The 14712-nt window shown below is 37.0% G+C and overlaps 1 protein-coding gene and 1 long non-coding RNA gene across 7 annotated transcripts in view; one reads left to right on the forward strand and one right to left on the reverse strand.

The window, feature by feature from the left end:
- CACNA2D1 (calcium voltage-gated channel auxiliary subunit alpha2delta 1) overlaps nt 1–14712 on the forward strand; it is a 361272-nt gene that overhangs the window by 111336 nt on the left and 235224 nt on the right. The window lies entirely within an intron of this gene.
- On the reverse strand, nt 6786–14342 carry LOC147653421 (uncharacterized). The gene is made up of 3 exons (XR_015286238.1): nt 14293–14342; nt 12327–12459; nt 6786–6868 (listed from the first exon to the last, which is right to left on the reverse strand). It is a non-coding gene; the product is annotated as an uncharacterized LOC147653421 (long non-coding RNA).

Here is a 14712-nt window from a genome sequence, read left to right on the forward strand (position 1 = left end):
AGCTAATTACGTGTTGAGTGAAAATGTATTATGCATCAGAGGTATTCACTGGGGGAGGTTGTAAAGTGACACACTTAGGTTTGCATTTTAGGGATTTTGTGTATTTGCCTGTGGAGCCTTAATTTTGCAGTGACATCTGTTTTGCTGTGTTTTGTTTTCAGATTATCATCTTTACTCTTCTCTTTCTGAAAAATCACAAAGGCTTCAAAAAATACTAAAGTGTCATGCTATTGCCTGTCACTAAGAATTTAATTTTTTTATTGAGATTTTTTTTCCCAGGAAATTAATTTTTTGTTTCCCAAGGTTTTCCCACACTACCTGAAGGCATCTAGACCTTTCATATTCAAAATTCACCATGACTTTGCTAAGTAGTTTGGCATTCATGAACTCAGTTTTGTCTCCTTCAATGTAATCCATTAGTGCCATGGACATGGCCATCCAGAGGGGTATCACAGAAACACGGAGTGGCTGAGACTGGAAGTGACCTCTGGAGCTTTCCTGGCCCACCTCCCTGATCCAGCAGGGCCACCTAGAGCCAGTTGACTGGAACCAAGACCAGCTGTCTCCTGGATATTTCCAACAATGGAGACTCCATAACCTTTCTTGGCATGAATGGTTATTTTCAACAATCAATCAAAAGAAAGTTATGAAAGGCTTTTGAGGAGGTTCCCGTGGATGCTAACTTTGAAATAGAGAGCCTGTAGAAATTACAGGCTACACAGCTTTCTCAGTCCAGCCTGAGAAATTAGCCTGGGAATTCATAAGGAGGATTCAAAATAATCCTCAAAGACAGAAAACAGCCTTGCAGGTGTTGTTTTCTGTCTCTTGTTTTCCTTGCAAGAGAACGTCAAGGGGTAGTGTGCCCCACTGACCAATGATGGTGATGTAGTGGTTTGCTAACCAATAAGTTTATAAAACAGAGCTGAAGTAATAAACTAAGAGACATTCTCCTAATCGACTCCCTAGAGAGTCTGTGTCGTTCGTTCTCGCCGTTCCTAATAGAGCGACAGGTTCCCTGTTAGTTTGGAGAATAAACCAAAAAAGCGTGGAATGTTTTCTGGACCGAATATTTGTCTTTTCCATCTATATATCTAATGAAGTTCTTAGGTTAAAAATGGATTCTAGTTTTGCTGCTGGGGCCCTGTGTCTCCGGATCTGTGCCTGTGACTGTTCCCATCTCCAAGAGGAGGACTAGAAAGTGCCTTTATTAGAGGTAGACCTGAGACATCAGTGTGGAACAGTCATGGGACGTGTGGGTTTACCCTTCTAAGATTGCTGAGCATGCTGGATCCCAAATGAGCAGGGAGGCAAGCTGTCAGTGCAGGCAAGCACAGTTCATACAGGTGAAGTGGTCAACTCTCTAGAGATGTACCAGTGTAACAAGGAAATTTTATTTCATAGCATGGATTTCCATCAAGAGCTCTTTGGTTGTCTATCTCTTCTTGTTTGTGTGTGAAATGACTTCTGGCAGAAATACTAGGTAGGCCAGACCTCCTGTCTCATCCTCATATAGTTCAGATTTACAAAGTTACAATGAAGAAGAACCTGAAGAGAGGGTGGATTGAGTTTCATCCAGGAGTTTTATACAAATTTATAGGTATATGTATAGAACTGAAATCTTCCAAGTTTAAAGTGAACAAATAAACTGGGAAAAATCCCCACTTTCTTCTTTCTCACACTGTTTTTTGCTGAGTGAAGGTTTATTTAGCTATAACACATAAATAATAAAACATATATATCAGGAAAAGCTTTTTTCCTAAGTGAAAAAGAAAACAGAGAAAGAAGATTTGTGCTCCTTGATTTTTATTTGAATTTGTCAGGGAAAGGATGAATGACATGACATAAACAGCTTTAAATGGATCAAAGTGAAACATAGATTACATTTTCATCAGTCAACAATTGTTTTGCTGCACTTTGTATCTTCTGTGATGCATGCACATCGGTTTACATTGTAAATTGTATAGGGTGTGTGACTCCATCATCTCTGTTGATACATGCTCTTAAATCAAATTACATTGTCAGCTTGGTATAGTCACTGAAGGAACAGCAAAATACAGATCCATTTTTCCTGGAGTAGGAGAGGGAGGAAACTGTAAAGTTGACAGTCACCTAACTCTTTGTCTATGGCCTATGTTCTTGTTGAAGTTGATAAGAAATCAAGATCTTTATTTGGATATTTAAGTCACAAATTTTCCAAACTTTTAAGTTTCTGTGAAAGAAAATTGAAGAAAGTTTTAGAACCTCAACTGTATTTTATATATTTGATGTTGAAAGTCAAAATAGAATGAACCTTTCATAAAGCAGTAAAGGAAGGCAGGACAAGTGAAGTGAATCACTTTCAAATTTCCCTATTTTCACTAGAACAAAATCACCACTTACAAAAAAAACCCCAATTCCTCAAAAAAACCCTGAAACCAAAAAACAAACGAACCAACAATCAAAAAAGCCCCAAAACCCAACCATTTTTTATCAACTATGTATTTTTTTTCCACTGAGAAGTATCTTGGTCAATGTTCTCACCATCCTCACCATGATGGGCTCACCCAGACTGCTGGAGTGACAAAATGGAATTCACTGCAGAGGAAATCAAAAACTGGCACTTTTCTACAAGATACAAAATTAGATTCTCAAAGTTCAGAATAATTAAAAAAAAAAATCTCAAGTTTTATACTGAATTGTGATTTCATAGACCTGTTATTTGACTGATTTTATTCCTTCATTCTAGGGAGTATTTAAGAATGATGTTGGTTTTCAGACTTCCAGTATTAAGCATATTTACTTCCAAAAAGAAGTCACATTACTTACTGAAGTGGCTGAAAAGAAGAAGACATGTAATCCAGTAAATTATCACATAGTAATAACATTTGTATTGCATTTTTATTGTGCTTATGATGTTAACTTTCATTGCAGCTTACTTAGACTTAAGTGACACTTAGAAGTGTGACTTCTAGTTTTTGAAAGTAAATTAATAATCGGAGCGTCCAAAGCCTTTTTGGGCATATAGTACATTTTCCAGATTTCAAAATATTAAGGCAAAACCCAGTAATCAACTAAAACAATTTAATGGAATTATTATATTTTTTGATTATTATTTCATTTAATTTTATTTTACTTTTTGGTAGCATTCTTTCATGACTTTTATTGAAAGCCTGATCAAAAAGGTGAAATTACCTTAAATTTTTTGACTGAGAAGGTTTGAAGTACTCTTCTGGCCTAGCAATATTTCACTGAAAGAAAAGCCTACAGCAAGAGCTAATAGGCTTCTGATTTAGAATTTAACTAGAGAGAAACGATTTCACATTGGAGAATCACATCTAAAATGTACTAACAGCAAGAGCTTCCCAGAACTAGAAGTGTCTCCTCTTGAAACAGCTTTTAAAATTTCTCAGTGGAAGATGGCAGGCTACATTTTAGACTTATTTAAAAGTGTTATGGGGTCTCCAAGGTCTGGCATGTTCATTCTTTCACTTGCATGAAGCCTAAGTGCAGTAACAGTTAAAGGTGTTTAAATTTTATGGTTTTGTTTAGTCTTTGAAAGCTCCAGTACTGGTAGAAATATTTGTATAGAATCTATCAAACTAGCAATTAAAGCCTTTTTCCTCCTGACTACATCATTTGAGTTAAGCCTTGAAGTCTTTGCAGTTCAAATGCCTCAGCAGCCTGCAGAGGAGCTGAGAAATGAAAGGACCTGCAAACAGACTCAGGAAGTTTCATCCCTGAGCACTGACTTCCAGAGGAGATGAACAGAAAAAAAAGATCTCACCTGGTAACTGGACCCACCCACAGAAAGTCTGTGTTTTTCAGCTTTAACTACAGCAGTTTTAACTAAACTGTCCAGTTTTACATTTGAGAATAAATAGCTTCTGACCAATTTAATATGAGGGAAGCATAATGTGGACACATCCAGAATTCAGAGAAAAACTGACAGCCAGAAGTGACCTATCCGAAATTAATTAGTACTCTCATTCTGTCTCACAGTAGATACGTGTCCATCAACAAAAATTTTGCCAGGTCCAATTATCACTAATTGGCAGTTAATCTGACAGGGAAACAAGACTAAGTATTTAGGGCCAACCCTGCACTTAGTGACAGAGGACAATATAAAATACTAAAATACTAAAAAATAGTAGAAGTGAGGCAGGAGAATACTATAAATGTATCTCTGTATTGGCTCCAAGCAATTGGTTGTGGATCTGATGGGGTGAAACAAGGATTACTGTGCTGCTAACAGACCAGGCCAAAATCTGATGTACAGGAAATTGAAGACCTTGGGCACTGAAGCTATGTGTGAAATTTCTTGGGAAAAGAGTTAACAAATAGAATTTACTTTATTTGGCATTTAAAGCATCCTTTAGCAATGCAGTTTGTAAACTGTTATAAAGAGATGCAGTTCCCATGGTGTGTACAGGAAGATTATAGACTTTGTTAAAGGGGATAAGAAATACTTTTTTTTTTTTTTTTTATCCTGCAATAAATCTATTCCATTTGCTATTTAGCAGAAGAAGCCACAAAATAATTGCAAATGGGCTGGACATGGCTTTACACTGAGGTAGATCTCCTTGCATAGTATAAGAAATTAATGTCTCTGTGTAACAAAGGGCATGGGTGATGTTTTATATTTCATTCCTCATTTTCCTTTTTCCTCTGGCAGAACTATTTAATTGGTGGTTAGTGAAACCCTCTGTGCTTTAGAGCTTCACCTTTTTTAATTGAAGCAGATGCTATGACTGCTCAGAGCTGCAGCTGGTTCTTCTATCTCCAAATCTATTCTTTGTTTCACTTTATAGTGAGCAACCATTTTCCCTTCTTATCATCAAGGTAAAAAAAAATAAAAATTCATTGTTTCTGAGAAAGCTCCATTTATTGTCTCTGGCATGCTTTGTGCATTATCATGCTGGCAACAGACAAAATGCTTTTCCTAAAGGAAAAGGAGGACTATTTTGTTGTCTTTTATTCTCTGGAGACTAATGGTCTTTAGTATTTGGCCTAGAGTACATCTTTTAGAGTCATTGAAGAAATAAAGGATAAAGCAGTATATGGGCAGAAGTGAGAAGGACTGTGAATCATAGAATGGTTTGGGTTGGAAGGAACCTCAAAGTTCATCTAATTCCAACCCCTCTGCCATGGCAGGGATGTCTTTCACTAGACAACGTTACTCAAAGTCCCATCCTGAGCTTAAAAGGGATTTCCGAACTTAGAAATTATTTGGTCTGTGGAGTCAATTGTTTTAATTATAATTACACTGATAATTGGATACAGTGACATGGTTTTTGATGGGGTTATTTTGTGTATTGTTTGGGTTTAGTTTGGGTCTTTTTACTGGACTTAAAATATGTTGGTGTCTTCCCTCACTACATTTTTCACTTTCTTGATCTTAACAGTACATGCTGATTTCAGGGTGGCAGATCCCTTCCAACTGCTTGCTTGAGGGGACACATCCATCTAGCATCTGTGCAAACTGTGCAGATGTGGTAAGACCAGCCTGTTTGTTCCCCTGGGAGAAGCAGGAGGCATCATCTGAAGCTATCAGACACAGGCTGAGCTGGAGGAAGGAGGAAGCACCCATCATACTGTGTGAGCTCATGGCTGCAGCTCTTAGGAGGACTTTTAGCTTACAGCTAAAGGTGCTCAGCCACTTTATAAAGCAAAACCCTTCTTAAATAGGAGGGCTCAGGCTATGCCTGAACAGCAAATTATTGACAGTTTCAATAAATGCCATAAATTGAGCACTTGCCTGCAAATAAAGGCTAATGACAAGAGGAAATGGGTATGAGTTATTGCTTGTATACATTGATGCAAGTTTTCTTATTCATTGAAATTAGCTTTTGTTTATAACAAGAGTAAATTTGACCAGGTTTGTTAAACTGTGAATAGGTGTCTAATGAAGTATCACAGATTTTAATTGTGTCCTGGATTAATATTTAATGATTTGGAAGAAGGAGACAGACAGCATGTTCACTACATTTGATAGGTGTAAAGGTTGGTTTCAAGTACTGCTGAAGGTACGAAACTACCGTGGTGCTGAAAGAGACTTCAGTGGTCAAATCCAATAAAGAAAAAAACAAACCAAACAAACAAAAAAGAAACCAACCACCTAAACCAAAAACTCCCCACCTTCCCCCAAATAAACCAGAAAGAAGAGATTCAGCTCAGCAAAATGTAGGTTGATAAGTGTAATGATTAATAGTCAGGATTAAAATACAGAAAGAAGTTCAGGTAATACAGCAGGAGACAAAGATTTCTTGTCTACCAAAAATAATAATGAACAGATTAAAAGTCATATTTACACTCTTACTGGTTGGATCACACCTCTGATTTTTTCAAAGATACTTTTGTAGAGACATACTTCGTAGGCTTCTGGAAATGTTAAAATATTGAAAGATTGTAAGGAAATAAAAAGAACATTTACAAATACATCAACATTAATTTAAAAGGGGTTGATCTCAGAGCAGAGGTTTGAAAAATGTGTACAAAGTATCAGAGGTAAGATATATTTTCAGGGAGGAGTTAAGGTGTTGGGAATACTGTGGTGCACATGTGAAAAAGGCTGAAGTGTGCTCAGGGTAACACCAGTGGAGCAAGGGGGATGGAATCACAGCACCAAAGATTCAAATCGAGGAAAATATCTTGGAAGTAAAATGTGTTCACCTGGAAAACAGTTTCCTCGAGGATGGTTAGGATTTAACATTTTATTTAACTTTGTATTTTAGCCTCTCTATCTTATCTTTCTTCCCAAAGTGCTGTGAGATAGGCAAAGGCTGTTTATTATCTCCTTTTACCTGATGGGGTATTAAGGATGCTTCTAGACACTGACACCGAACTGTCATGGGATGTTGCAAATGGCAAGAGATGGGTCTGGGAACATTTCCTGCAAGAGAGAAAAACAAATGTGCCTTCAGTGGTGTGTGGTTTTTTGTCTTTTGTTTGGTTTTTTTTTCTTTTTCTTTTTTTTTTTTTTTTTTTTGTTGTTTTGTTATTTTGTTGGTTTTTTTTTAATATGAAGCCTCAAATTGAAACTATTTGTGCTTATTGCATTAGCCTCAGATTGGAAGTGCTATATTTTTTTTTAATCTTCTTTTCTAGGATTGAGGACTTGGTGACTTTACTGCATTTTACCCTGAATGAGGCAGGTATCTCAGGGTACTAGCTTTTTTAAAAGACTGCTTTGCCTCAAGGATGTCTTTGTAATGTCCAATTTTGCTTTTTCTTTTGAATGATCACTTTTACTAGAAAGAAGCGTGAAAATATCTTTTTTCTTTAATCTTGTTGAAATTAGGAATAAATGCTTCAGAAGAAAACTACAAGTGTTTATTTTATTCCAGAGCAATTTCAGGATGATGTATATTGCAAGAAATATTTCTTCATTAGTATCTTCTGTTTGGTGATGGCCTCATCACTGCTGTAGTGAATTTAGTGAGTCTTTTTAATTTTTCTGAGTGTTTCAGTTCAATTAATTTTCTTGTTAAGTTTTCAGTGATGAGCGTGTCTAGAAAGGTTTGATGGAAGTTAAAGATAAAATTCCTGCTTTAGATACCCAGCTTGAATACATTAGCAAATCAAAACAGCAGCTATTACTCACTGTCTTTAAGGTTTTGTTAAATAAATTTTCTTTTTCTTTGCTGTTACATGCTCCTTAAAGCCATAAATTATTTTTTAACCTCTTTAAGCTATAATTACTGTATTAGGAATGAGAACTCTGGAGACCTTTATTTGTATAGGCACTTAACAACTGAGTGTCAGCAGTGTGTGGTACCAGTAGAAGGATAATTTCTGAGATACTGTAATTTATTCAACATTGTAATTAACCACTGTCACTTAATCACAGAGTCACAGGATGGCTGGGGCTGAAAGGGGCATGTGGACATCATCCAGTCCAACCAACCCCCTGCTAAAGCAGATTCACCTAGAGCAGGTTTCACAGGATTGTGTCCAGGTGGGTTTTTAATATCTCAGAGGAGCAGACTTATCTGGGCAGCCTGTTCCAGTGCTCTGCCACCCTTAGAGTAAAGAAGGTTTTCCCTGTGTTCAGGTGAAACTTCTGTGTGTCAGTTTGTGCCTGCTGCCCCTTGTCCTGTCACTGGGCACCGCTGAAGCATCTGGACCCATTCTCTTGACACCCCTGCACCTCTTTTCAGCCCATTGCTCTGCTTCAGGTGGTCTCTTCTGGTTTCAAACTCTGTAGTAAGAGTAGTGGGCAGGATTATTATCAATTTACTGGTGTGTACAAAGTGCTTTGTCTTTTGTTTTTTTATACAAGGTGCCTCTTTATCATCATTTCTCAATAGTTGAGCCTAGCTGTAACTGTGGAAGCACAAAACATCTCAGCACAGAAACTGCTTTAGGTTAACTCTGAAATGAAATCTAAGATGACAATGAACTCTTTAAAATAGTCACTCTGTCAGTTACTTCAGATGCCTGCTGTGAAATGATAGTGATGTTGGGTGCAGGCACAGGGAGAAAAATGCATCTACAAAAAGTTTATTGAGTCTTATCAGGAAAGGAAACCCTGTATGTCAATAATAAAATAAGCAAAAAAGAATCATCCCAAACAAATCACATTGTGATATGTCTATAATATAATTAGCCTGTACTTCAAGATTGATTCTTTAATTTAATGATGAAATAGCAGTCAGAGTTTTCATTCCAAGTTCAAAGCATTTGGAAATATCTTCTCTGCCTTTTTTATTTGTATTCATTTGCTGGTTTTTTTCTTTTAAAACAAGTAACTTGAGCTTTGGGAAGTTAATAATCCTAAAAGTAAATTATACACTTGTGATAACACTTCATTGCTGCTATCCTGGCAAGGAAGACTTAATGCTTGAATAAGTCAGCTTCCATAGATCTGTAATGGGTATTTTCAGAAATAGAATTGAGTGGGACTTAGAAGACATGACTTCTCTGCAATGGAAATTTCCAGTTAATTTCCAAATAGTTAACTCTGGTATTAATTACTTTTAATTGAAGATTAAACCAGAAGATTCTCATTTTGCCAAGGAAATAGTGTGTTTAAACAAAACTATTATTTAGGATAGGAAGTATCTCATGTCTCCTAGCTCTGCTATCATTGCTTATATAGATACGGTTTTCATAGTGAGTAGTGCTATTACATGTTAAAAAAAAAAAACCACATCTGTCATTGGCTGACTAAGCTAGATCAGAGACAAAATGGATTACATATTACAGGCACAATTCTTTCATGAGATGAAGAGGTTTTAATCTACAAATACAGTGTAATACCTATTCCCGAGTCAATTTCTGCTTTGCTCACTAAGGAAAATGGTGTAAATTGATTTAAATAGATGCTGGAATTGAAGTGACAAGAGTAATTTATACTACCTGAGGTTCTGTTCCCTACTTTAAAAGATGAAACACTGTGTTAAAGCCTATGCTGACTGCTCTAATTGGTCAGGCTGGAGGGATGTTCAGGAAGTTTCCCTGGGTCCTGCAGCTCATTTTGCAGAGTCTGTGGGCAGAGTTCTGCAGGACAGCTGGGATATCATTTGCCTTCCACCATGGTCTCTGTACTTCATTCCATTCCAGACTTCACACAGAGTTCAGACTGGTTTTGTTTCTACCACTGTATTATTAAATATTGAATGTGCTCTTTGCACTCACAAGTTATCTTTAGTGCTCAGAAGTGTGTGAATGATTTGAGACACAGAAATATCTACCTTAAATCCTTTTTATAGATAATGTTCAGTGGTCCTGAAACATGCACAATTTGCACAAACTGCAGCTAACAATGTCTGACCCACGAGCTATGCTTGTAGCAAACTCTACCTCAGTCTCAGATATGGGATATCACAGTGCCAAAAGAATGCACGTTCTTGTTGGTTTATATGACCCTCACTATTCAAGCAAATATTTTAGAGCAATGCAATTTTTTTCTGCTGTAGAATTATTAGCCAGTGGAAGAAATGTGGCCAAGGAAATTAACCCAATTTGTTCTTCTTTCCTTTTCTTTGAGCACTCTTTCCTCCCGTGTCCTTCCCAGTAAATTACATAGTTTCTCTTGCATGCCACATGCATCATTAAGCATTCTGTGTATCTCCCAATCTTCTCCATCCTAACATGGATGAAGCCAGTAATAAGATTACTCTTTGTCACTGAGAATTACTTGAATAGCTATAAGGGAGGAACATTATATGTGCACATGCACCACAGGAGTCTAAGGGTTATCTGAGCGCTACTGAATTAAGGGCATCTATCTCTACATTCAGTTTTCTCATACCTCTTCATGTATATCCTGCAATGCTGTTATATTCAAGAAAATTAAAGCAAGGATCAAAAGAATTGTGTGTCAGCAATCAGCACTTAAACAATAGCAATGAGAATGATGTCTGTATAATTGGCATTTAAAGGACTTTCTTCACACATCCTTGAGGAGTCAATGCTTTCTCTTCTGAGGTACCCTTGACTCTTAACTAGAAGTGTGAGTTAGAGGAAATAACTGGCTGGGCTTGCCTGAGAATCAGAATGTGATTAATTCTGCAGACAATCACACTCTTGTATGGTTGTACTCAAGGAGGAGGAGCTAATGTTCCTGTGTTGTGGAAACACGTGCTGGAGGAGTATCCTGCAGCTCCCATGGAGACCTTCTCTTTGCAGCTCTCTTCTTCTGTGTTGCTGAATCCTGCCAGCATTATGATCTCTAGGAGTTCTGTGTTGGTGACAGCCCATACTTCAGGCATACATTGCCAAAAACAAAATACAAGATGGTTTAAAGAGGCAAGTGCAGTTGGATGAGAAGGAGGCTGTATGCTGCATTCATTTTTCTTACATTGTACCACATAGTTCTTTTTAAAGTAGTACCACAGAACTAGGGAGGTACATGTGAATGACACATGATGCCACTCATATGTTAACAATCAGTTAATTATTTTACTTTGTTATGTGTTTCCAGACATTGGAAAAGAATTAAAGCTTTGGCAGACAAAATAGTGAGTACTTTATAGTGACCTAGATAAGCAAGATATGTCTGGGAAGTGCTAATAAGCATTTTACCTCTCTGCTCTCTTTCTGCATGGCTGATTTAATACAGCACATTGCTATGCAGATTTCCTTTCTTTTATGATCCTGGATTCCACCTGATAAGCCCTGCCTTTCAGCTAGGCTTGTTAGCACTTGCTGTGTGAAGCATTAATAGCTGTTCCTGTGTTCAGTTCATCCCCTGGCTTGGGCACAGCTCTTATGGACAGCATCTTTTCTGAGTTTGAGCCATGTCCTCTGAATGCAAGTCCCACAGCCCAGAAAAATAGATTTGGAAATAAAACAAGCTCCCTTGTGTCAGGGTTCTAGGTGCCAGAGATGTAATTTTCAGTCCTCCTGATAAACCAAGGTGCTAAAACAGTGAGAGGTTGAGGCTGAGCAGAGAAGGGTTACCTAGTTCTTAAGTTTATGTTGCACTTTAGGAATTCTTCAGCATGCAGAAAGTGATAAAATGTGTAAAAATGAGCTTGTGGAGTTCATTGTTCCTTCTATTCAAGCCTTAAAGGTAGCCAGCTAATATGGAAATTCAATATTCCTCAAGTATATTCACAGTCTCTCAAGTGTGTTAAGTTCATTTACTTGGTGAAATATTTTGACAACATAGGTATGTCTAAAACTTATTCCTTGCTGCTATTCAAGTAAAGCCATCTACAGGCAAGAACTTCTGCTGAAGGGAGTTTTCTAGATTCCTTTCAGAAAAAAAAAATACATTTTTGTCTATTTTCTGCTAAGAAAAATAACTTGAAAGAGAAAGGTTAATATAAAATAAAATCATAGGACACTCTCCACAGAGGGGCAAGGTAAAGTGAGTTTTCTCTCATACTGAGAAAAGGTGGAGCTTTGCTTCATGTTCTGTGGAAGTGCTTAATTCCTAGTACTAAGTGATTCTGTGTGTTTAAGAGGAGTGGGAAGGTCTTCAGTTTTCTCATACCTCTTCTTGTATTCCTGCAATGCTGTTATATTCAAGAATTAAAATGCTAATGCGAGGATCAAAAGAATTGTGTGTCAGCAATCAGCACTTAAACAATAATAGCAATGAGAATGATGTCTGTATAATTGTCACTTAGAGGACTTTACTCACACATCCTTGAGGAGTCAATGCTTTCTCTTCTGAGGTGCCCCTGACTCTTAACTAGAACTTCCTGAACATCCCTCCAGCCTGACCACCCTGCAGCTTGTCCTGAACTTCTAGGTAGTAGTTAGTCTCCCTTTGGGAATGCAAATGGGTGAAAGCACTTGTGAGGGTGCTGAAGAAGTATTTATTATCTGGATTTTCCTCAGGCTTACGTGTAAGGTCAGTGCCAAGCGACTTACCATTGCCAAAAGCAAGGTATTACCTGATGTGTCCAGAAGCTAAACTGGAAGAGCATCTTGTCTATAAAAACAAGGTGGCAACAAATTCCAGGAGACTGAGGCTTCATTTCAGCCCTTTTCTAGGTACTGCTGTCTTCCTTGACTCTGTTTCCTTCCCTATAGAATTTGACTATTAGTATCTACGTCATGAAGGATTTCCAAGCCCAAAGTAATTAAGTCTGAAAAGCATGTTGAGACATTCAGATGGAAAGCACTGTCTAACTGCACTGGCATAATTATACACTGCATAACTGATCCAAGTACCAAGGAAAAGTGGAACACGAAAGAACAGCTAAATTTATCCTAGAAAATGGGTTCAGCAGTTCAGCATTCAGATTTAGATCAGTAGAGCAGCTTCATTGCTGTTTCAAGCCACACTTGCTGTGTGTGCAAAATTATCTGTTTCAGCTAATTTTGGCTGATGTAGGATCAGTTGTTGTGGAGTGCTTTTTAATATGTGTTGATTTAGCTATTAATTAAGAGGATTTTTATCATACAATTAACCTATACGTTTGTTTTTAAAATGTTCTCTGAATAAAACATTCATTGCTTGATTTTAATTCTTGAACACTTAATTTCCATTAAATTTACTGTACTTTTATGTTTTATAACCCATACCTAGGTCATAGCATTCATAGAGTATTTTTAGGACATTTAATTGAATAATTTTGCAACAATTTTTCACACTGTATTGAAAACTGAGAAAAAAAAATCAGGTGGTGGTGTGAAAAGCTTCTCATTGGGCTACAGGTACAATATTTAATCCCTTATCTTTTTCATCACCAAGTTATAAAGCAAATACCAGCATAATCTACCAGTAGTGCAATCTGGTTTGTAAAATGGCTAATATGCCACTCCTCAAATTCTGAGAGTTGTGCAAATTAAGATTTTATAGCTCACACTCAAGCACTTGCAATGAACTGTGTTAGCTGATACAGGTGTTTTTGTGTTTTTTGTGATGCCACAAGCTTAAAAGATCTGGCAGCTTTTACAACTGTTTTTTTTTTTTTGTTTTTGGTTTGGTTGTTTGGTTTTTTACTGCACAACCCATTTGCTAAAAGAGATTATATAGGTATGTGTCTGAAATTTATCCTGATGTTGCAAGTGTGCTGTAGTATTGTGCTCATTGAAGTAGTTCTGCAAAGAAACTTTGACTTAAAAAGAGAATTATAAAAGCATCCACCCAACCCTGGCCCCAGGAACACATCCAGGACCTAATTTTCAGTTAGAGTTAATTGAGGTAACAGCATTGTCATCTGTGTAGATAGTAATTCATACTGGTTTATTTACTGGTTAGGTAAAGTGTGAGTATCATGTTTTTCCTACTCTTTTCACAGCAGGAGCAAGCAGAAAGGTCTGTCCTCAGCTGTGGCTCTGTGTCTTGAGGGTGATGGTGCAAGGAGCTGTGCCAGGCTGCACTGGGGGATAGCAAAGTGAAAATGTCCAGCCTGGGAAATAAATGCAGTCGTGTATGCAGATTGTGCTGCCCAGGACGCTGTCCTGTTGTGGGCTTATGCACAGGGGAAAAATCATCCCCAGGTGCAACATTAAACTCATTATTCTCAGTGCTGCTGCTTAAAATGCACATATTCTTTATGGCTTGTAGTGAATATTAAAAATACTACATACTTAATGGCAGTGAAAGTATAATTCAAATTATAATACATTAATAATGTTCGGAATCCTTATTATGGTCCTAAAGCCCAATGGGAATAGTGTATCTGGGTGATGTAGTGGTTGTTGAGTTTAAAGTGCTAAAATAAATGCTGCAATTACTGCTGGGTAATGAAAGGATAGCTGGACAAGTTTTGCTCTTTCACTGGTATGTGCTTGTTGTATGCATGAGGGATAAACTCAGAGAAGTGCTACTGCTGCTTATTCATGATTCAGAAATCAGAATATTTTCTTACCACATGCAGAGAAATCAGGCGTAAATGTTGGAGTGCTTACCTAAAAATTGCTGTCAGATAAAATCTGCACCGAGACTCTGGTAGTGATAAAACCTCCTAGTGAAGAGAAAAATTCATAAGAGAAGAGTAATAAAATTGAAAATAAAATTATAAAGTAAGATTTTTAAGTTGCTCCTGTGTTTCTTAATGGAATAGGAACTAAAAGAATTTAATTTCTATATTAAAAAAAAGAAAGAATTCTAGATTATATTTTCATTTTTGGCATCATTCGTATAATAAATTGTATTATAATTTTCAATTGCAACTTAATGTCAAAAATTGAAAATTGCATTCACTTTTTAAGATAAAGGCTTTACAGCTGAATTCTTCTGTTTTAGTGAAAAGTTCTAACTGAAACTATGTTTTTGAAATATTTGTAAGGCCATATTTCAATTTGAGCACATTGGTAAGCATACTTAAA

Source organism: Cyanistes caeruleus, chromosome 4 (assembly GCF_971803275.1).
Source record: "Cyanistes caeruleus chromosome 4, bCyaCae1.hap1.1, whole genome shotgun sequence".
NCBI lineage: Eukaryota > Metazoa > Chordata > Aves > Passeriformes > Paridae > Cyanistes > Cyanistes caeruleus.